The 22,408-nt window shown below is 38.3% G+C and overlaps 1 pseudogene across 1 annotated transcript; it reads right to left on the reverse strand.

Annotated features, from left to right (window-relative positions):
- Window positions 1-9,114: 9,114 nt before the first annotated feature.
- On the reverse strand, window positions 9,115-9,717 carry LOC309965488 (small ribosomal subunit protein uS17-like; annotated as a pseudogene). Its single transcript has one exon. The product of its transcript is annotated as a small ribosomal subunit protein uS17-like (transcript).
- Between the last annotated feature and the right edge of the window lie 12,691 nt (window positions 9,718-22,408).

Here is a 22,408-nt window from a genome sequence, read left to right on the forward strand (position 1 = left end):
GGGAGCTTATGATTAATAGCCCGTCAGTAGGAAGCACAAGGAACAACCAGAACTTGCAGCTGGTATCCGAAATGGGGGTGAGGTGGGAGTGGTGGTGGAGGAAGAAGCAGTTTTGTGGAACTGAGCCCTTAACCTGTGGGAGCTGACTCTATTTTCAGGTAGACAGTGTCAGAATTCAGTTAGATTGTAGGATGCCCAGCTGGTATGGCAGAATTGTTTGGTGTGGGGAAAACCCACACATTTGGTTATCAGAATCAAGTGTTGGGAGTAAAGGAGACACACAGGAGGTGTTTTGTTTTTTTTGTTTTTTTCCCTTTACATAAGGACATTTCATTACATAATTACAATAATGTTATCAAAACTAAGGAAATTGTCAAGCATTTTCTAATATCATCTGATCTCTAGTTGATGTCCATATTTCTCTAATTTTCAACAAGTATTTCGTGGTTTATATTTCCATGGTTTATTTTTATTGTATTGATTCAGGAATAAAACAAAGCTTGCATACTATATTTTGACTCTTTTGCCTTTAAATAGACTAGCTTTCTGCCATTTCCCTACGTCCCTTTTACAAGAGTTCAGGCCAGTTGTCATAAAGAATGTACAACATTCTGGATTATGGCATAATTTACCTTGTCTTTCAATCTTCTGTATTTCCTACAATTTGGAAGCTAGATCTAAGGATTTGATGAGTTTTAAGTTAAATATATTTGGCAAGATCACTTATTTTGTAGGTGATATCAGAAACCTCACATGGAATCAAAACAAGGGACAGCTATTGTTACAATGTGCCAATATTAGTGATGTTAATTTTTATCTCTTGGTCAAGGGGTATATTGATTAGTTATGGAATGCTGCTTAACAATGTTACCACAAACACAGTGAATTAAACCACCACATATTTTTACTTCACATTTTCTCTGGGTCAGGAGTACGGTCATGGCTTAGCTTGAACCTCTCTTTCAGAGTCTCACATGGGGCAGTCAGGACACAGGTCAGGGGTGTGGTCTCATCTGAGGCTCAAATGCGGAAGGAGTCACTTCCAAGCTCATGTGGTTCTTGGCAGCATTTAGCTTCCTACAGGCTGCCAAACTGAGGGCCTCAGTGTCTTGGGGGCTGTTGGCTAGAAGCAGCACTTAGTCTTTTGCCATGTGGCTTTGTCCCACAGCACAGTTCACAAATGGCAACTTGCTGCTTCTAACCCAGCAAGGGGAAGAGGTTTTCAGTGAAACAGATATTACAGTACAGTAAGTCCCCTACATATGAACGAGTTCCCTTCTGAGAGCATGTTCATAAGTCCAATTTGTTCATTAAGCCCAACAAAGTTAGCCTAGGTACCCCAATAACACAATCAGCTGTATAGTACTGTACTGTAATAGGCTTATAATATTTTACACACGAATAATACATTGAAAAACAGAAAAAATAAAGAAAACATTTTTAATCTTACAGCAGAGTACCTTGAAAAGTACAGTAGTCCAGTACAACAGCTGGCATATAGGGGCTGGCACTGAGTGAACAGAGAAGAGTTACTGACTGGAGGTGGGAGATGGTAGAGCTGAAGGATCGTCAGCAATAGGAGGCGGAGGGCAGGCTGCAATTTCACTCACGCCTGACGTGAAATTGAGTTTATTTTTGTGTATGGTGTCAGGGAGTGTTCTAATTTCATTCTTTTACATATAGCTCTCCAGTTTTCCCAGCACCGCTTATTGAAGAGGCTGTCTTTTCTCCATTGTATATCCTTGCCTCCTTTTTCGTAGATTAGTTGACCATAGGTGTGTGGGTTTATCTCTGGGCTTTCTATCCTGTTCCTTTGATCTATATTTCTGTTTTTCTGCCAGTACCATATTGTCTTGATTACTGTAACTTTGTAATATAGTCTGAAGTCAGGGAGTCTGATTCCTCCAACTCCGTTTTTTACCCTCAAGATTGCTTTGGCTATTTGGAGTGTTTTGTGTCTCCAGACAAATTTTAAGATTTTTTGTTCTAGTTCTGTAAAAAATGCCATTGGTAATTTGGTAGGGATTGCCTTGAATCTGTAGATTGCTTTCAGTAGTTTAGTCATTTTCACAATACTGATACTTCCAATACAAGAACATGGTAAATCTCTCCATCTGATTGTATTGTCTTTAATTTATTTCATCAGTGTCTTATAGTTCTCTGAGTACAGGTCTTTTACCTGCTTAGGTAGCTTTATTCCTAGGTATTTTATTCTTTTTGTTGCAATAGTGAGTGGGATTGTTTCCTTACTTTCTCTTTCTGATCTTTCATTGTTAGTGTATAGGAAGGCAAGAGACTTCTGTGCATTAATTTTGTATCCTGCAACTTTACCAAATTCATTGATTAGCTCTAGTAGTTTTCTGGTGGCATCTTTAGGATTATATATAGTATCATGTCATCTGCAAACAGTGACAGTTTTACTACTTCTTTTCAATTTGTATTCCTTTTATTTTTTTCTTCTTCTCTGATTGCCATGGCTAGGACTTCCAAAACTATGTTGAATAATAGTGGTGAGAGTGGACATCCTTGTCTTTTTCCTGATCTTAGAGGAAATGCTTTCAGTTTTTCACCATTGAGAATGATGTTTGCTGTGGGTTTGCCTTATATGGCCTTTATTATGTTGAGGTAGGTTACCTCAATCCCCACTTTCTGGATAGTTTTTCTTATAAATGGGTGTTGAATTTTGTCAAAAGCTTTTTCTGCATCTACTGAGATGATCATATGGTTTTTATTCTTCAATCTGTTAATATGGTGTATCACATTGATTGATTTGCATACATTGAAGAGTCCTTGCATCCCTGGTAAATCCCACTTGATCATGATGTATGATTCTTTTAATGTGTTATTGGATTCTGTTTTCTATTTTTTGGTTGAGGATTTTTGCATCTGCATTCATCATTGATATTGGTCTGTAATTTTCTTTCTTTGTAGTATCTTTGTCTGGTTTTGGTATCAGGGTGATGGTGAGTTTGGGGGTGTTCCTTCCACTGCAAATTTTTGGAAGAGTTTGAGAAGGATGGGTGTTCGCTCTTCTCTAAAGGTTTGATAGAATTCACCTCTGAAGCCATCTGGTCCTGGACTTTTGTTTGTTGAAAGATTTTTCATCACAGTTTCAATTTCATTACTTGTGATTGGTCTGTTCATATTTTCGATTTCTTCTTGGTTCAGTCTTGGAAGGTTATACCTTTCTAAGAATTTGTCCATTTCTTCCAGGTTGTCCATTTTATTGGCATAGAGTTGCTTGTAGTAGTCTCTTAGGATGCTTTTTATTTCTGCAGTGTACATTGTAACTTCTCCTTTTTCAGTTCTAATTTCATTGATTTGAGTCCTCTTCCTCTTTTTATTGATGAGTCTGGCTAAAGGTTTATGAATTTTGTTTATCTTCTCAAAGAACCAGACTTTAGTTTTTTTGATCTTTGCTATTGTTTTCTTTGTTTCTATTTCATTTATTTCTGCTCTGATCTTTATGATTCCCTTCCTTCTACTAACTTTGGGTTTTGTTTGTTCTTCTTTCTCTAGTTCCTTTAGGTGTAAGGTTAGATTATTTGAGATTTTTCTTGTTTCTTGAGGTAGGATTGTATTACTCTAAACTTCCCTCTTAGAACTGCTTTTGCTGCATCCCATATGCTTTGGATCATCATGTTTTCATTGTCATTTGCCTGTAGGTATTTTTTGATTTCCTCTGACTTCTTCAGAGATCTCTTGATTATTTAGTAGCACGTTGTTTAGCCTTCATGTGTTTGTGTTTTTTATGCTTTTTTCCGTGTAATTTATTTCTAATGTCATAGTGTGTGGTTAGAAAAGATGCTTCATATGATTTCAATTTTCTTAAATTCACCGCAGCTTGATTTGTGACCCAAGATATGATCTATCCTGGAGAATGGGCAATGAGCACTTGAGAAGAAAGTGTAATCTGATATTTCTGGATGGAATGTCCTATAAATACCAATTAAATGTACCTGGTCTATTGTGTCATTTAAAGTTTCTGTTTCCTTACTAATCTTCTGTCTGGATGATCTGTCCATTGGTGTAAATGAGGTGTAAATTCCCCCACTATTATTGTGTCACTGTTGATTTCCTCTTTTATAGCTGTTAGCATTTGCCTCATGTATTGAGGTGCTCCTATGTTACTTGCATATATATTTATAATTGTTATATCTTTTTGTATTGATCCCTTTATCATTATGTAGTGTCCTTCCTTGTCTCCTGTAACATTCTTTATTTTGAAGTCTATTTTATCTGATATTAGTATTCCTACTCCAGCTTTCTTTTGATTTCCATTTGCATGGGATATCTTTTTCCATCCCTTCACTTTCAGTCTGTATGTGTCCCTATGTCTGAAGTGGGTCTCTTGTAGACAACATATATATGGGTTTTGTTTTTGTAACCATTCAGTGAGCCTGTGTTATTTGGTTGGAGCATTTAATCCATTCACATTTAACGTAATTATTTATATGTGTGTTTCTATTACCATTTTCTTAATTGTTTTAGGTTTGTTTTTGTAGGTTCCTTTTTTTGTGTTTCCCACGTAGAGAAGTTCTTTTAGTATTTGTTGTAAAGATGGTTTAGTGGTGGTGAATTCTCTTAGCTTTTGCTTGTCTATAAAGCTTTTGATTTCTCCATTGAATCTGAATGAGATCTTTGACATTAAGAGTAATCTTGCTTTTAGGTTCTTCCCTTTCATCACTTTAAATATATCATGCCACTCCCTTCTGGCTTGTAGAGTTTCTGCTGAGAAATCAGCTGTTAACCTTATGGGAATTCCTTTGTATGTTATTTGTTATTTTTCCCTTGTTTTCAATAATTTTTCTTTGTCTTTAATTTTTGTCAATTTGATTACTATGTGTCTTGGTGTGTTTCTCCTTGGGTTTATCCTGCCTGGGACCTCTCTGTGATTCCTGGACTTGGGTGGCTATCTTTTCCCATGTTAGGGAAGTCTTCAACTATAATCTCTTCAAACATTTTCTCGGGTCCTTTCTCTCTCTCTTTTCCTTCTGGGACCCCTATAATGTAAATGTTGGTGGATTTAATGTTGTCCCAGTGGTCTCTCTGGCTGTCTTCATTTCTTTTCATTCTTTTTCTGTATTCTGTTACGTGGCAGTGAATTCCACCATTCTGTCTTCCAGGTCACTTAACCGTTCTTGTGCCTCAGTTATTCTGCTATTGATTCCTTCTAGTGTATTTTTCATTTCAGTTATTGTATTGTTCATGTCTGTTTTCTTTGTTTTTTAATTCTTCTAGGTGTTTGTTCTTTAATTCTTCTATCTCTTTGTTAAACATTTCTTGCATCTTCTAGATCTTTGCCTCCATTCTTTTTTTGTGGTCCTGGATCATCTTCACTATCATTATTCTGAATTCTTTTTCTGGAAGGTTGCCTATATCCACTTCATTTAGTGGTTTTTCTGGGGTTTTATCTTGTTCCTTCACCTGGTACATAGTCCTCTGCCTTTTCATTTTCTCTATCTTTCTGTGAATATGGTTTTCATTCCACAGGCTGCAGGACTGTAGTTCTTCTTGCCTCTGCTGTCTGCCCTCTGGTGGATGAGGCTATATAAGAGGCTTGTGCAAGTTTTCTGATGGGAGGGACTGGTGGTGGGTAGAGCTGGGTGCTGCTCTGGTGGGCAGAGCTCAGTAAAACTTTAATCTGCTTGTGTGCTGATGGGTGGGGCTGAATTACCTCCCTGTTGGTTGTTTGGCTTGAGGCACCCAGCCCTGGAGCCTACAGGCCCTTTGGTGAGGCTAATGTCGGACTCTGGGAGGGCTCACACCAAGGAGTACTTCCCACAACTTCTGCTGCCAGTACCCTTGTCCTCACAGTGAGCCATAGCCACTCCCCGCCTCTGCAAGAGACCCTCCAACACTAGCAGGTAGGTCTGGTTCAGTCTCCTATGGTGTCACTCTCCTTCCCTCTGTGTCCTGATGCACACACAATCTTGTGTGTGCCCTCTGTTTCCCCCAGACCTGTCAGAGTTGTGCAATCAAATCCCGCTAGACTGCGAAGTCTGATTCTCTGAGAATTCCAACTCCCTTTGCCAGACCCCAAGGCTGGGAAGCCTGACGTGGGGCTCAGAACCTTCACTCCAGTGGGTGGACTTCTGTGATATAATTGTTCTCCAGTTTGTGACTCACCCACTCAGTGGTTATGGGATTTGATTTTATTGTGATTGTGCCCCGCCTACCACCTCACTGCGGGTTCTCCTTTGTCTTTGGATGTGGGGTATCTTTTTTGGTGAGTTCCAGGGTCTTCCTGTCAATGATTGTTCAGCAGTTAATTGTGATTCCGATGCTCTGGCAAGAGTGAGTGAGCACACATCCTTCTACTCCGCCATCTTCAACTAATCTCCCAAACTTACTATTAACAATAATCCCACTAAGCCATATCTAATTTTTTTTCTTTTTTTCCCTTTAAATATATCGTATTAGGGATAGAGTATTGTGTTCCACAGTTTCTTGAAATAATTACTGCCTTTAATGTGTTTATGTTGTCAATTTAAAGTGCAATTATGTTTATATGTTGATATCTGAATTCAATTTTAAGGTTTATTGTATTTCCAGATAATTCTAGTCATTATATCTTTTCTTTTCATTTTATTCACACTCATCCTCAGTGTGTAGCCATTTTCATTTATTACTTCATTATCTAGTACATCAAAATTGGCCGATAATTATTTTTTATATTTATTTCCTTTTCTTTTATACAAAAGTTTGCATATTATGTACACTGTTCTGAACCTTTCTTTATTTCCTTTTTCACTTTAAAATATGGACTGTCTCCATATACTTCATAGAGATCTTCTTTCTTCTTTTTGTTTTGTGGTACTGCCTTTTAAGGGTACCATAGGTTATTCAATGAGCAGACCAGCCTTGCTAATGGCATTTTTTTCTTACAATCACTGCTGAAATGAATGTTTTGTGCCTATCTTGTTTCCTACTTATTTGGGTGTATATTCAGGTAGCATCATCAGTAGAAGTCCCCAGGAACCCTGAGATAAAGAATAGCATGCAGAAAGTTTAATAGGGACTATTCTTAGTATTAATATCTGGAGGGAAAAGAAAAAGAAAGCAGGATTGAATGCAGGGAGAAGTCAGGCTGCAATGCAGTATCAATTAAGGCCTCAGACAACCCTACAGGGAGCTCTGAACCTAGGGTAGTCCTTCAGGGTCGTCACAAGTTAAGGTGAGGGGTCCAGCTTTATACCACTGAGACCATCAGTAATCGGAAATGGGATACCCCGCAAAACGGGGTTAGTCAACCTTCCTAACCTGATAACTGAAAGTTGTCAGCCCACAACCTGATCAGTAGTTGGGTGACTATATCAGTCCTAAAAGAGAGATCCATGCAGCACAACACAGAGTCTATCAAAGCTGATGCCTGATGACATTTGAATTCACTTACATTATATCACTTCAAGGCTCCGGGTGGACCTCTTCTGCTGGAAGAAACTCACAAGTGGGAGATTAGTAGGATGAACTGCAGCTCCTGCTGCTATAACTGGGTCTTGAACCTACAACTGATTATCATTATCTTCATCCAATACTATCCATTCTAGATTCCCTTCACTGTCAGCTAGCATCACTGTGGGTCTTGGTGGTTCACCATGTGGAATGAACAAGATCCTCATCCCTGAGAAGTCTGTACTTCTGCTTTCCATGTCAGTTGAAAGCACTGACCACTAAACTTATCCATGTATCATCAAAATTGTACAAGGGAGAACTAAGAGATATCCAAGTGGATAATTTGGATGTCTAACATATTTCTTCCTGCTCCCATTGTGCGACAGCAGCCCTACCTCCTCTTCATGATCCAGGTCAATTACGCCTACCAAGACTGTGAATTTTATTCCTCCCTGTTGGTCCCTTGGCAGGAGGAGCCCACAATGCGGTCTTAGCTCAAAGTTAAATGGATCTCTTGCTGATTGCCTGGGGGAAGCATTTCTCTTTCTGGAGACCATAACTTCCAATCTAGAAGAGCACAGAATTAAGGGGATTTGAGTGACCACAAATTCCCCAAGTAGAACATTGGAAATAATGAAAAGTGCAGTCTTTTGCCCATATCTATTATTTCTCAGACCAATATTTTCTATCCATTGGAGGCAGCATCATATGATGGATGTTGATATAAGGTACATGTAATGTCCTAGAGCAGGGGTCCCCAACCCCTGGGCCGCAGTACCAGTCACGCAGCAGGAAGTAAGTGGTGGGCAAGCCATCGAAGCTTCATCTGCTGCTCCCCTTCTGTCCCCTTTGCTCGCATTACTGCCTGAACTGTTCTCCTCTCCCTCTCCATCTGTGAAAAAATTATCTTCCACAAAACCGGTCCCTGGTACCAAAAAGATTGGGGACCGCTGTCTTAGAGGATGACACCCCATCTTCACAGCATATTGTCTCCAAGTTGGTGCCTTAGCTGTGCCTTTAACAACTCAGTATATTGCTGTATTAGGCCAACAGCTTCTGGGTGGTGTGGTATATGAGAGGACAAGTGGATTCTATAGACATATATAAACTTTCACACTGCTTTTGCCATAAAGTGGGTCTCTTGAGCCTCTATGACATTACGTTGTTGATATGTAAAATATTCTGTAAGGTCTTAGATAGCAGTTCTGGCAAACAAATGGACTGACTCCAGTCATTCCAAAATTGCAGTCTGACTGACACCCAAACCCATGCTCTTAGATAGATACCACTCTATGTTTATTCCCTCATGATTCAGATAACAGCAGAGGGCCTAAGATTATACCCAAGCAAAGGAAATAAAGTTGAAACCTTGAGAAATATACAGCAAAACAAAGAGCTCACTTTAATTCTAAACACAAAGATAGAGAGGGGAAGACAGTAGTTTTCATCCCATTCCCATATACACCTATGAATAAACACAGGTAATATTTACTGAGAGCTTACTCTGTGCTAGTCATTGTTCTAAGTACTTGGCTTTAATTAACTCTTTTAAACTTCTCAAGAAACATATGGCTATCCCATTTTAGTGCTGAGAACACTGGGGCACAGATTAACACACTCCTTTCTTTCACTAGTAAGTGTTGAATCCTGCATTCTAAACTGTGTGGTCTGGCTTCAGGGTTTTTACACTTAAATGCTACACTATATCACTACACTACACTATATCACTTCTAAAAACAGGAAAGAGGGAAAGAAAGACCCAGGGTGCAGTTTTTTTTTTTTTTTCTTTGTTTTTTGACTGGGAAAATAAATTATTTTGTTTGGGGCAGTGGGCAGTGGTCCAGTCTTAGAACTGCTGGAATGCTTCTTGGTGCCGTCATCCTCGTTGACCTTGAGCATGTTGAAGTGCACCATCTTGCTCAGGGGCCGGCACTCGCCCACTGTGACACTGTCGCTGATTCGGACATCCCTGAAGCAGGGGGAAAGGTGCACAGACATGTTCTTGTGGTGCTTCTAGAAGCAGTTGTACTTTCGGATGTAGTGGAGGTAGTCTCGGTGGATGACAACGGTCTTCTGCATCTTCATCTTGGTCACCACGCCAGACCGGATCCGCCCTCGGATGGAGACATTACCAGTAAAAGGGCATTTCTTGTCAATGTAGGTGCCTTCCATGGCCTCCTTTGGTGTCTTGAAGCCCAGACCAATGTTCTTGTAGTATAATGGGAGCTTCTCCTTGCCAGTTTCTCCAAGCAGGACCCTCTTCTTATTTTGAAAGATGGTCAGTTGCTTTTGGTAGGCACGCTCAGTCTGAATGTCTGCCATCTTCCCAGCTGCCTGAAAAAAAGCCAGGGTACCCTTTTTTTTTACAAACTTCCCTAACGATTCAATATCCTTACTGCCCACCAGGTAGTCATATAAACCTCCAGTACCAGCCTATAAGGGAGAGTAAGAAGAAAGGGTGTGTTTCTAGTAAAGTGACAAGGATATCATACTTGGATTTGAGCATTGTGTCAGCCAGTTCTGGCTGGGAGACCACAGAAACTCTTAGCCCTTTGGGCTTCAGTTTCCTCTGAAGTAGGATTAGATGCTTTCTCAGGTTCTTGGCTATTTCATAACCAAGAAATAATTATCATACTGGATTATGTTGAACTACCTGGAATTTGGGAGAATGGGTTCACTTTTCCACATAAATGGAACCTCAGCTGCTTACATGAGAATGTCTTTACCATCACAGCTTATCTGGAGAAAACATCAAGGTGAATCTTTTAACCTTGAGCTCTAACAGTACTTGTTTGAGTGAAAGGTACAACCTTATCCTAGAAGCTAAAACCTGGTGACAAAGGGGCAATCAGCTTGAATCACAGTGAAGGGACATTCCTCATTTCAAAGCTGAACCAAAGTGCTATGCTCTGTGACAAGCAGGTGAACCCTCAGAGGCCCTGAAAAGTTGGTGAATCCATCAGATGGGGAATCGGCTATCTTGACTGCAAATGACTCATTCTGGCACCCCCTTGACAGCTGCTGATTTGTTTCCTTAAGACAACTCTTTTATTAGAGAAAGATATGTAGGTATGAGCTGCATGGTTTCACATGAAGAGAGCAAACAGAATGAAATCTAGGTTAAGAGAGCTCCGCCAATACACTGAAGCAAACAAGCCATCTCTGCAAAAATAACCACCTCTCTCTTTCTTCTTTCACAACACAGACACTTTGTTAGTGGTAAGATTATCTAAAGTTAAGTCCCATCCTTTCAACAAGCATTCCACTTCTCAAACTGATGCACCACATATGTCTATTGTCTATTAAAATATCACACACACACACATAGGTAAGGAGAAGTCTAAAAAGAAGGTAGCATATGTATTCATTTAATCAGTTATTCTACTGAAAAAGAGTTGTTAGTATTTCTCTACATATCACGTTATGCACTGGAAACACAGATGTGAAAGAGGACAGATTTCCTTCCAATGAGAGAGGTTATAATCTAGCAGAGGAAATAGAAAATCACATCCACAATTACAATAGCAAGTGAAAAATATACTGATCCTTGCAAACACGGGTTGCTCTTCGAGCACCAGAGGGACATCTTAATGCCTTGGGGCAATCAGAGAAAGCTTCTTGGAGGTGATGTCATAAGTTGAGCTTAAATGGTAGAGAGATTTTAGTTGAAGGAACCAAAGTTCATTTTCAGGCAGAGAAAGAAGCTTATGAGAAGGCATAAAGGTCTACAAAGAAGGATTTGCATGAAGTGGGATGTCAGACTATACAATTTCAGAGTTTCCCAAGTTTAACATTTTATTGTTCAATTTTTTGAAATGGGCTTTATCAATGTAAAATCAAACCAGTAAATATACAAGCGATAGCTTAAAACAAACAAGCAAACTTGCTCTCAGGTCAAACATACATTTACCATGGTGACTACTTTCCTTTTTGAACATTTAATCCTCCATCTCAGGACAAGAAGATACAAGGCACAACGAAGAAATGTGTGTGAAGGAGACTTTCATGGGAAAACAATAAGAAGAGGGAAACACAGAGTGTACAGTTAACAAATATTTATGTGATAGTTGTACATTATACGCAGTGAGAAAAACACACACTAATGAAATAAAGTAGCCTGATTAAATTAATTACAATACATTCATACTATTTAATAAGAGATAGCTTTTAAAAAAAGTGTAATTTGTATATATTCTCATGGGAGAAGATTGATTTGAGTGAATAAAACACTTTATGAAAAGTTATGTATACTAGGATAACATTTTTGTTAAACAAAACAACAATAACACTCTGTTTGTATGTATTTGAGTGGGTTTAGAATATGTGTGTAAAAATATAACAATTGGGGACTTCCCTGGTGGTCCAGTGGTAAAGAATCCACCTTCCAATGCAGGGGGCATGGGTTCAATCCCTAGTCGGGGAACTAAGATCCCATGTGCCGTGGGGCAACTAAGCCCACGCACCGCGACTATTGAGCTCACGTGCTCTGGAGCCTGCACTCCACAACTAGAGAAGAGAAAACCCACATGCCCCAACTAGAGAGAAGCCTGAGCACCGCAACAAAGAGACTGCGCACCGTAATGAAAGACCCCGTGTGCCTCAAGGAAGATCCTGTGTGCTGCAACTAAGACCCGACACAGCCAAAAAAATAAGGAAAATAAATAAATAAAATAAATAAATATTTAAAAAAAAATAACAATTGATTGTTAACTGTTATTGTTACTGATGGAGAAATGGGGGGATGGAAAAGATTGTAGGAACCATACTATTTAAAAAATATTATATGAATCCTTTTTTTACAAAATCCTTTTTTGAAATGTTTAAGTATAAAAATTATTTTGTTATATATACTTTATATAACATAACATAGATTCATGTATATTTGTTTTAAATAAATTTATATGTGAACATATGTTATCTATTCATCTATTTATTTTTTAAGTCTTTTAATTTCCCAGCTGCTTCCAACATATTTCACATGGACGTCCCTTGGCTTTATTTTTCCCTTGGCCCATGTGAGGACTTTTATGGCCACCATATCTCATCCATTCTCTGGCCAGTTTTATGTGACATGCTAAGCACAAGGGTCAACACTCTTATAGCAACTGACCACAGTCAACCATGTCCCTGAATCCATCAGTATCTGTCCACCTTGTCAGACTGGCCCAGTTAATTCAATGCAGCCATCAGTTCAACACAATCTGCTCACTTTACTTCTTGTCCACAGGAATTTGCAACATTTTATACTATAGGAAAGAAAAGATTGACTCTGAATCCTTGTTTGACCATAGCCATGTCTCAGATAAGGCACTTTCCTTCTCTACACCATGTTATCCATAGGGGTAAGCAAAAGAGACAACATATGTTGAGTTACTTTGAGAAAATTAAAAATTATTTAATATTACATTAATTATTTTATCATTTAAATGATACAGGGAACTTTTAGAAGGCAAGTTTATTACTAATGACCCTAGGAATCTCCAGCATTCATTTTTGCAATCAGTATTTATTATTAGCTGTGTTCCAAGCACTGATTGAGACACTGGGGGAAATAGTATAAAACCATAAAGAAATCTGTACCCCACTGGAGTTTACCTCATAGTGGAAGGAGACACACCACAAGCCAAATAAATAGAGATATTAAAAGAGCAAAACAATGTGCATTTTAGGGTTAACAAAATGTAATTCTACATATTTTAAATATCTCTGAAATCAGGACGAATTTTACAGTCAAGGACATGTCGTAGTTTAATTTTTTTTTCTTTTCTTCTAGCACATATACGATGTTGCTTCTCATAACGTTGATGTCTAAGAGTTGATAATACATAGTGTAGTATGCGGGTAAAAAGCATGAAAGAGTTACCATTCTGGAAAAGATAAATTTAAGTAAGGTAAGAGCTCCCTAGAAATGTTATATTTGAGCAATAACCAGAAGGGGGTGGAAGACCTGGCCATGCATATATATGGAGAAAATCATTGTAGGTAGATGGAGAAGCAAATGCAAAGGCCCTGAAGCATTGTGGCCTGTGTATTTGAGGAGCAACAAGAAGATAAGTATGGCTGGAGCAGAGAGAGGGAGTGGAAAGAGTATTGGCTGAGGTTCAAGAGCTGTAGCCTGGGGCCATATCCTGTGGAAACTTACATATTACAGTAGGAACTTTGGCTAGTCTTCCAAGTCAAATGGACTTTGTGGAAGGATGGAGATCAAGGGAGTGGCATGGTTGTAGAAGAGGTTGGATTCTGATATGTTTTGAAGGTAGAATTTTCAGGGATTTGCCTATAGAGTGGAGGGAAGAATGAGAAAAGGTTGATGGTGGGAGTTGCCCAAGGATGATGCCAAAGGTTTTGGTATGAGCCAGTATACCATCCCTACAGATAGACTTCAGTTCCCAAAGGTATTCATTCCTGAAAGACTACTTCCTGAGCTTAGAGATGATGGTGAAGAGTTGATTTGGTAAAAGGTTTTGTCAGTACTATATGGTGTTTCCTTGCTTGAAGAGAGAGATCCAAGGAGTTGTTAGACTTAAGTAGGAAATAGACATCTTACAGGGTGTTCGAACTTCTAGCAAAAAATCGGCATGGACCTGTCCACAGGTGTCTTGAAATACTGGTCTCAGTCATTCTCACAAACCCTTGGAGAAGAAAGCTCTGCCATGGTTTGCCTGAATCCCTCCTCAGGGTCTTGTGAATGGTAATTATTCATAAAGAATTTAACCAAAACTTGATTAACTCAGTCTTTCCAAACATTTGGATTTTTAAAAAATTATTACACTATTAGGGGACATACCTAATCACAAGACACTAAGACACCAGATACATACTTTTAAAAATTGTGCTAATGTTACCATTTATTAAAAGTCAACTCTTCATCTAGCAGTTTTCTTTAAAGGCATCATCTATAATTCTCACAACCCTTCAAGATAGATGTTATCATACCTATTTTACAGATGGGGAGACACAAAACATGCAAAAGATACACGAGGACAAGCATAGCATAATATATTCGACTCTTCAGAGCTATGTCCACAAGCTATTTCCACATTGGTGTCTATGATCCTTATGGACCTTGACAGCGGTTCTGACACCATGGTATAGTTTCCTGTGTTATCAGGGGGAAAATCCAATCTTATCTAAGGTCTTTTATATGCTTGGCATTGCACTAGAGTATTTCATAGCAATTTCAGCCAACTATGTTTACCAAAGCAAGGAATAGGCCCTTGCATTTTAGAAAGAGTGGGAACAATTATACTTTTTAAGAGGGAAGGGTGGGGTTGATTGATCATCCAATAAATTTATTATCTAAAAATCCTAATACAAGGATAGACATGTTAGTCAAAATTACACAGTATAGGAGAGAACAAGAGCTTTGGAGTGGATAGATCCAGATTCAGACTCTAAATCACATCTCATATTTACTATACACAAAGGATTCAACTCCCTGACCCCTTGTTTTCATCTGTTAATAACAGAGAAGGCTGTCTACTTTCAGTGAATACCAAGTGTAACATATGTAATAAACACTAACCTGGTCTATAAAAGGTAGATAATATTATTAAGGCAGTATGGTATAATGGTAAAAGCTATGTGTCTTTGTCCATTCTGGCTGCTATAACAGAATGCCATAGAATGGGTGGTTTATAAACAGCAAACATTTGTCACAGTTCTGGAGGCTAAGTCCCAGGTCAAGGTGCCAGCAGATTCAGGGTCTGATGAGGACCCTCTTCCTGGTTTATAGACAGCCCTCTTTTCATTGTGTCTTCACATGGCAGAAGGAGCAAGGGAATGCTCTGGGGTCTCTTTTATATGGGCACCAATCCAGAGCCCTCAGGACGTTATCACCTCCCAAAGGTACCACCTCCAAATACTTTCACACGTGGGTGTTGGTTTCAGTGTATGAATTTTGAGGGAACACAAATCTTCAGTCCATAGCACTGCTGTAGGCAAAATAATGGCACCCCCGAAGATGACCACATCCTAATCTCTGGAACCTGTGAATATATTATGTTATATCAAAAAAGGGGAACTGAGGTTGAAGATGGAATTAATGTTCTAATGAGCTGGCTTTAAGATAGCAGACTATCCTAAATTATATGTGTGAACCTAATATAATCACAAGGATCCTTAAAAGTGGAAGAGAGAATAAGAAGAGAAAACCAGAGAGATGGCAATATAAGAAGAACTCAGCATGGCATTGCTGTTGCTGGCTGGGAAGGAGGGAGAGGACCAGAAATCAGGGAAAGCAAATGGCTTCTAGAAGCTGGAAGGAGAATGGATTACCTATTAGAGACTTGAGAAGAAGTTTCAGCCTTGATAAACCATAACGCCTTAATCTGAGCCCAGTGAGACTCAGAGTGAGACTCATTTTGGATTTCTGACATCCAGAAATGTAAGATAATATATTAGTATTGTTCAACCTACTAAGTTATAATTTGTTACAGTAGCAACTGGAAACCAATACAAAAACTAAGAGCCAGGAGGCTTGAGTTCCCGTTCCTGCCCTGCTGCTGACGAGTTCTAATATATCAGCTTTCTTAACCACTCCATGTCTCATTCTCCTCTTCTGTGAAATGCAACTTATAATACTAGCTACCTCATCATCTTAGGGGACTAGAAGAGTTGATACCAGTTTAATCATTCAGAGTAGTGTTTGGCTCATGGCAATTACTTAGTGTATATTAACTATAAGCACTTTCTTAGGGGCCAGGAATAATGGTCTCAGAGATATGGTTTCTATTCTTTTAATGTTGTAAATATGCAATATATAATTTGCAATTACATGCAATATATAAATACGCAAACATTTACATACTTACATATTGCATGTTATTCGCAAAAGATGTAATATGTAAATGTGTAAACATAAAATGCTGGACACGTCTACATTTCTAAACTATTTGTTGTATAACCCTGGAGAACAGTTAATAGAGTGTAGAACTCACATCCAAGGATGAAAATTGAGGCCGTGCTGGTAGCGAGGGGCAGAGGCAAAGAAAAAGAGTCTTCAGCTGTGATAATGAAAAGAAAGTCACGTATGTAAAGAGCTCACAGCAATAGCAGATCGGCTGCCATTTTTAACCTAACATTTTATCACTTTTTCCTTTAAAGAACAACCCCGTTGCTTTCAATCATGGGTGTAGAGAACGCACATAATTATTTGGCATTTCAAAGAAATAAAATTTAAAAAGAGCCACTAAAGTTATCCATCCATCTTTTCTAAACTCGAAACATCAAAAATAGATGTCCCTGGCATGATAACACACTGAAGTCATTCTGAAAGAAAGTTAGAATTTCCATTCCTCATTTTCCTTTCTCCCCAGTAAGGTTTTCAGCAGATGGGAATATCAATTTAGTTACTTGACATTTAGAAGGATAAATGACTTAAGAGCTTTATGATCCCCTCTCATTGAAGCATATTTGATAACATCTGCCCAACATCTTACACTCACATCAGAGCCAACATGATTTAACAAGAAAAGAATGGCTAGAATCCAGGACCGCAGCGTTCTATCCCTGGTCCTGATATAAACATGAGCATTGGGTACATAGACCTGATGATAAATAAAGCTTTTTGTTCTGTGGTCAACTTGTGTATTAACACCTTAGCTAAGATGTAATTATTAAGACTAACAAAGACGTTAGAAATGGGATTTGTAATAATATTTTCAGGGAGAAAATAATACTGTATATGGGGACAGGGTTTCATTCTAAACTCTAGGGGAAAGAAAATCTGTCTTACTTTAGATTGTATTAAAGGTCTTATACTCACAGAAGAAAAGTTTCTCTACTCTCATTATTCTTTTTTAAAGACAAGTTGCCATCTTTACTAGAAATTCTGATTTTTCTTTGATGTAATAAATTATAGTATTTCATTTATGTTCTTACCTCACTAGTTATCAGTCTTAAGTCAAGAACATAAAAAAAATATAGTCTGATCTTTCTATTTTATAGTGTCCTTTTAAAGAAAAGAAGGGGAATGTCATCCCTAAGGCATTTATAAAGACCTATTGGGCAACCTCCAACAGCTAAGAGCCGTAAAACAATTAGCAACATGCATCTAAATCACTTGAACAAATAGACAGCAAGCACCTCCGGACTTGGTATTCACATCTAAGGGAAATACAAATCTTTCCTGATACCTGGTATTCGGATATTGACTAATGAATAGTTTTCATTCCCTCAAAATTATCCTCTCTTGCTATTATGGGTAAGTCCATTCAGGCTCTGTATCCTGAGAAACTATGCAAACAGTCAGGACTTAAGAAAGAATCGCTAAATGAACACATGGATTAATTTATTTATTTTCAGGGCTCTTCCATTCTATTGGCTTGGCTTATAAAACTAAGGATTTTTCTGGTACTGTATATTTGATCTCAGTGGAATTTAGTTTGCTAAGTCCCTCTATTACATAAATAATGATAATGAAAGATAGAATTCTGAAACTTGAAGGGATAGTAAAGGTCAACTGATTCAATATCCTCATTTTCCAATTTGTAGAATGATTTTAGCATTTCAGGGGCCCTCAACAGGTCATCTAGTCAAAAGTTTGACAAAACACTTCATGAAAGAAGGAAATACATTTTATGCCTTGGACTTGAATTAAATGCCAATGGTTTAGTTTAGGAAACAATTTAATGTTACATTTCACTTGCTTAAATATATGTATATTTATAAACTATGACTCTGGAGGAACCTACAGCTAGTTAATTGTCTTTACTATCTAAAGTTCTTTATCTAGATGTGTGATACATTTATATAATCTGCTCCAGAGGTTAAAATTAAGGTCAGTGGGCTATTAAAGAAATGGAAAATTTTGATTCAAGGGAAGAAAAAATAATTCTAATAATCAAACTACATGATGATAGAATGATATGCCCTTATGATATTGATTTAGCTGTGACCTGGTATATTCAATTTAATAATTAAATTTAAAATGATATATTTACTTGGGGTTTTCTTAGTCAATGTCTCTAGAATACAAACTTTAGAAGCATAGGAATTAAATGTATTCAACAATAAAGTACACTACTTAGCAACTAGTAGATCATCAATAACTAGTAAAACAACGAATTAAAACAATAACTAAAGAACGACTTGGATATTTTATTATGACAGTCATCCCTGCTGTGAGATCCAAACACAAAAAAGAAGACAGACCGAGAGCATTAAAGGAGCGGAAAGAAAGTCCAAACTGTGGCAGGAAGGCCGGCCTTGTGATGTGTTTGTAAGTCGACATGGTACAAAGACTTATGAACAAAATATACCTTTTTTGTTCTAATTTAAATCTGTATCCTCTTACCCTGACAAAATGTAATTTTGTTATCTTTAAAAGAGATCCTTTCCACAAAGTTTTTTTTATTTTTAATTAAGCATAGTTGCTGTACAATATTATGTAAGTTATAGGTGTATAATACAGTGATTCACAGTTTTTAAAGATTACACTCCATTTATAGTTATTATAAAATATTGGCTATATTCCCTGCATTGTACAATATATCTTTGTATCTTATTTTATACCTAATAGTTTGCACATCTTACTCCCCTCCCCCTTTATCTCCCCTCCCCCTTCCCTCTCCCCTCTGGTAACCACTAGCTTGCTCTCTATAACTGTGAGTCTGCTTCTTTTTTCCAACAAAAAAATTTTAATTGCCATTTGATGTTTACTAGACAGTAAAACCACCCATTCTCTTTTCTTGTAGTAACAGCATACTGTTTGCTTTGGGTACCACTTGTATCCCACCATCGGATTCAGTTTGGAAGGCCCATCATGTATGGCACACTGCCCATCAATAACTAAGATGTGGAAAGGTGGCCCAAGCTTGGAGAATTGTCAGCTCTTTCTCTGGAACTTGTCAGCAGCAACCAAAAAACTGAAAATGTTTGGAGTAGATTCATAGCAATGATAGAAACCAAACACACTGCCCAACAATTTCTGCAACTTGGCTGCCCAGGGCTCCTCTGGTTCTCAAGCTTTCCTTTATAGTAATTTCCATATCAACCAGAAATTAATTTTCTGCTTATATTAGTCATAGGCAGTTTCTGTTGCTTGCAAGCAAGAAATTTTAACTGATGCAGAGTTCAAGTGAGGACTTTAGAATTCCCATATCTAGATTTACATATTTGATCTGTCACTTACCGACTATATGATATTCAGCACATTCCTTGCTCTGCCTAAGCCCCAGTTTCCCTACCTGCAAAATGGAGATAAAAGAATTTGCCAAATAGAGTTGGTATAGGAATTAAATTAAATGGTGTTTGTGCAGTATCAGACATTTAGTAAATACTCAGTAAATGTTTGCAGGCTAATATGAGTATTTTAAAAAGTAAAATGACTCTTCATAGACATATTGTAATTCAGGAATAATAAAAGATAAAATTGCTCTTTCTCCAAGAGTTTCTACTAAGGACCTTTGTAAGAAGCGTTAGTCAGGCATTGATACAACATTTCCTAGATTTTAAGATCCACAGATTTTTAAAAAAACATTTCCTAAACTGGGCATCTGATGGTCCATGTCTTCATTTAGTGAGTCAGTGTTCCTCTACCCCTTTTTCTTTTCTCCGCTCCAAGTTCTTATTAACTGGTGATGCAGCTTACAATCAATAGGGTCCTAAACCAGGAAGTATGGTGACTAACACGATGGGTCCTGAATCACCCATGCACAACCCACAGTGCAAAGGACCACATCCCTTGCACATTTTCTCAGCTCTTATTCTCTAACCTACACTTCGTGGAGAAAGCAGACATCGTAATCTTACTAATTACTTGTGCTGACCTCCACTTGTCTTAAATAGAAACCAAATTCTGGTTGGCGTTCCAGGAAGCTCTGTGTTCAGCCTTCTGTAGTTGTGACTGTCGTAGCTGAAGCATGTTTTCTATTGGGATAGCAGAGAGCTGTTAATTAAAGCACATGCTTACTGACCTATGGTCTTTCTTCGTGTTTACTGCTGCTACGATCATGATCTTAAAGGGAAGAAGAGAAAAGGGCTCTCCTGTTCGAGCTGACTTCTGCTCCCTATATGAGCAATGTTAGCAGTCACTGAGAGGGACCGATTTTCCTTTGGGGGTAGAGGTGCATGGGTGAATCTTTTCACTTGCCAAGTCACCTCAGTTTACCAACTTATTAAAAGAACTAAATACTTGCTACTGTGTAGAAGGGATAAGTCTGATTGATTAATTGTTACAAAAGGCCTGGAGATCCAGGGACAGCAAGGAGTAAAATGACACAGTGCATTGTTTCGTTGGTGTTTTCTTTTATTAATGTTGCCTGAGGAGTATTGAGCCAGCCAAGCACACAGTGTTGTATTAATTTTCAAAGTGAGCACTTAACTGATGCATCAACATTAAATCTAAACCTAGTCCTATCGTGGGAAATAAAGCATGAGCTCCCTCTTCTAGCCAGGTTTCTTTGATGTAGGGTTATTTGAAGCATGATGGCCTCGGTCCCATTAATGTCCAGAATTGCTCAAGTCCAGTGTTTAAATAGGGGATGCGAGAGTGCCAGCAACAGGCCTAGCAATCGTAATAATTTATTTGAGGGATGCCAGAACTATGTGATGATTTTGAAGCATGGAGAAGGGAGAAAATGAATGGATTAATTTTAAAAGTAGTGGTTTTGGAGTCACACAGAGGTGGATTCTAAACCTTGACCGTTGGGTCATTTGTACATTTGTACAAGTAACTGGATATCTTCAAATCTCCATTTCCTTATCTGTAAAACTGAGATAACCTTACGAATAACCTTGGACTACTGCAAATTTTAAAAATGTATGTAAGTTAGGTACCTAACTGCAAGTTGGAATGTAATAAATATTTGTTCTTTTCCTTCCCTGTTTTAAAAACAGACTAAAAGCTCTTGGCTACAGAAATAAATACTTTCTATAGATTACAAGGGGGGAAATGACATTGAAATAAAGGCTGTTTGGGTTCCATGAGCACAAAAGTCCTTAAAGCATCTAGAAAACTACAAAGCCCATTCAAATCCACTTTCCTTTTTTCTGTCAAATTACAAAATTATAACCAATAGAAGGAGGTTAGATTATTTCTTCAGAGATAATTTCCCAGTACTACTTATGCAGAGGTGATAGATAATTGACTTCTATGAGCTTTATTCCCCAAATGCAGCATGAGTGGCAGTAGTAAGTTATAGGTGGAGGGCACTGCACGAAGCAGGGAACATTCAGAAATGATAATGGAATAAAATATCAGTAACTGATATAAATGAGAAGAGAAAATAGTTCAAAGGGGGAGAAAGTATTGTGCTATTTTAGATAGGGAACAGGGAGGACCTCTCTGGGGATCTGCCTTTTGAAGATACCTGGGGCAAGTGAGGAAGAGAGCCTTGGAGATGCTTAGGGGATGGCATTCCTGACAGGGAGAGGAGCAGAGCAGGCTTGTGTAAGATGGGGGTGAGGGGCGGTGTGTCTGCGGCGTGGTGCACAGGGTGGCGAGGTTGGAGCTGAGACCTGAGATAGGGTCACAGTAAATCCACTGGCTTTTGTTCCAAACACAAGGGGCAGTCACTGGAGGTCTGAGCAGAGGAGAGATGTATCTGACAACTCTAGGGGTTAGTCATGGTTGGTGCTTCAGAAGAAGACAGTGAGCAGTGTCTTTTTGGCCTCATCTCACTTCACAGCAATGACGGGGAACACTGTCCATACTGACGAGGTCTGCACATAGCAACGAAAAGGATGAGGGAAACCAACACCTTAGGAAGAAGTAGTCACTCCTTTGGAGCACTTACTCTATCCAAAATAGAAATAGCTTAAAGTAGTGATTAAACATATTGTGTCACTCTTCTCACTATTTATGATACCTTGAAGTGAAGTTTCTAGGACTAGCTTTGAATTTTGGAGTATTTTACTAATAATTTTGTGTTTATCCTTGAGGGCAGACACGGAGTCTTAGCTTTGTATTTCCAGCGCTTATTACAAAACATGACACTTTGAACAAATTCAATAAATGTTCACTAAATTAATGCCTCATAAAACTAATACTTGTCCATACACTACTTCCAGT

Source organism: Leucopleurus acutus (assembly GCF_964270905.1).
Source record: "Leucopleurus acutus genome assembly, chromosome: 8".
In the NCBI taxonomy this organism is placed as follows: domain Eukaryota; kingdom Metazoa; phylum Chordata; class Mammalia; order Artiodactyla; family Delphinidae; genus Leucopleurus; species Leucopleurus acutus.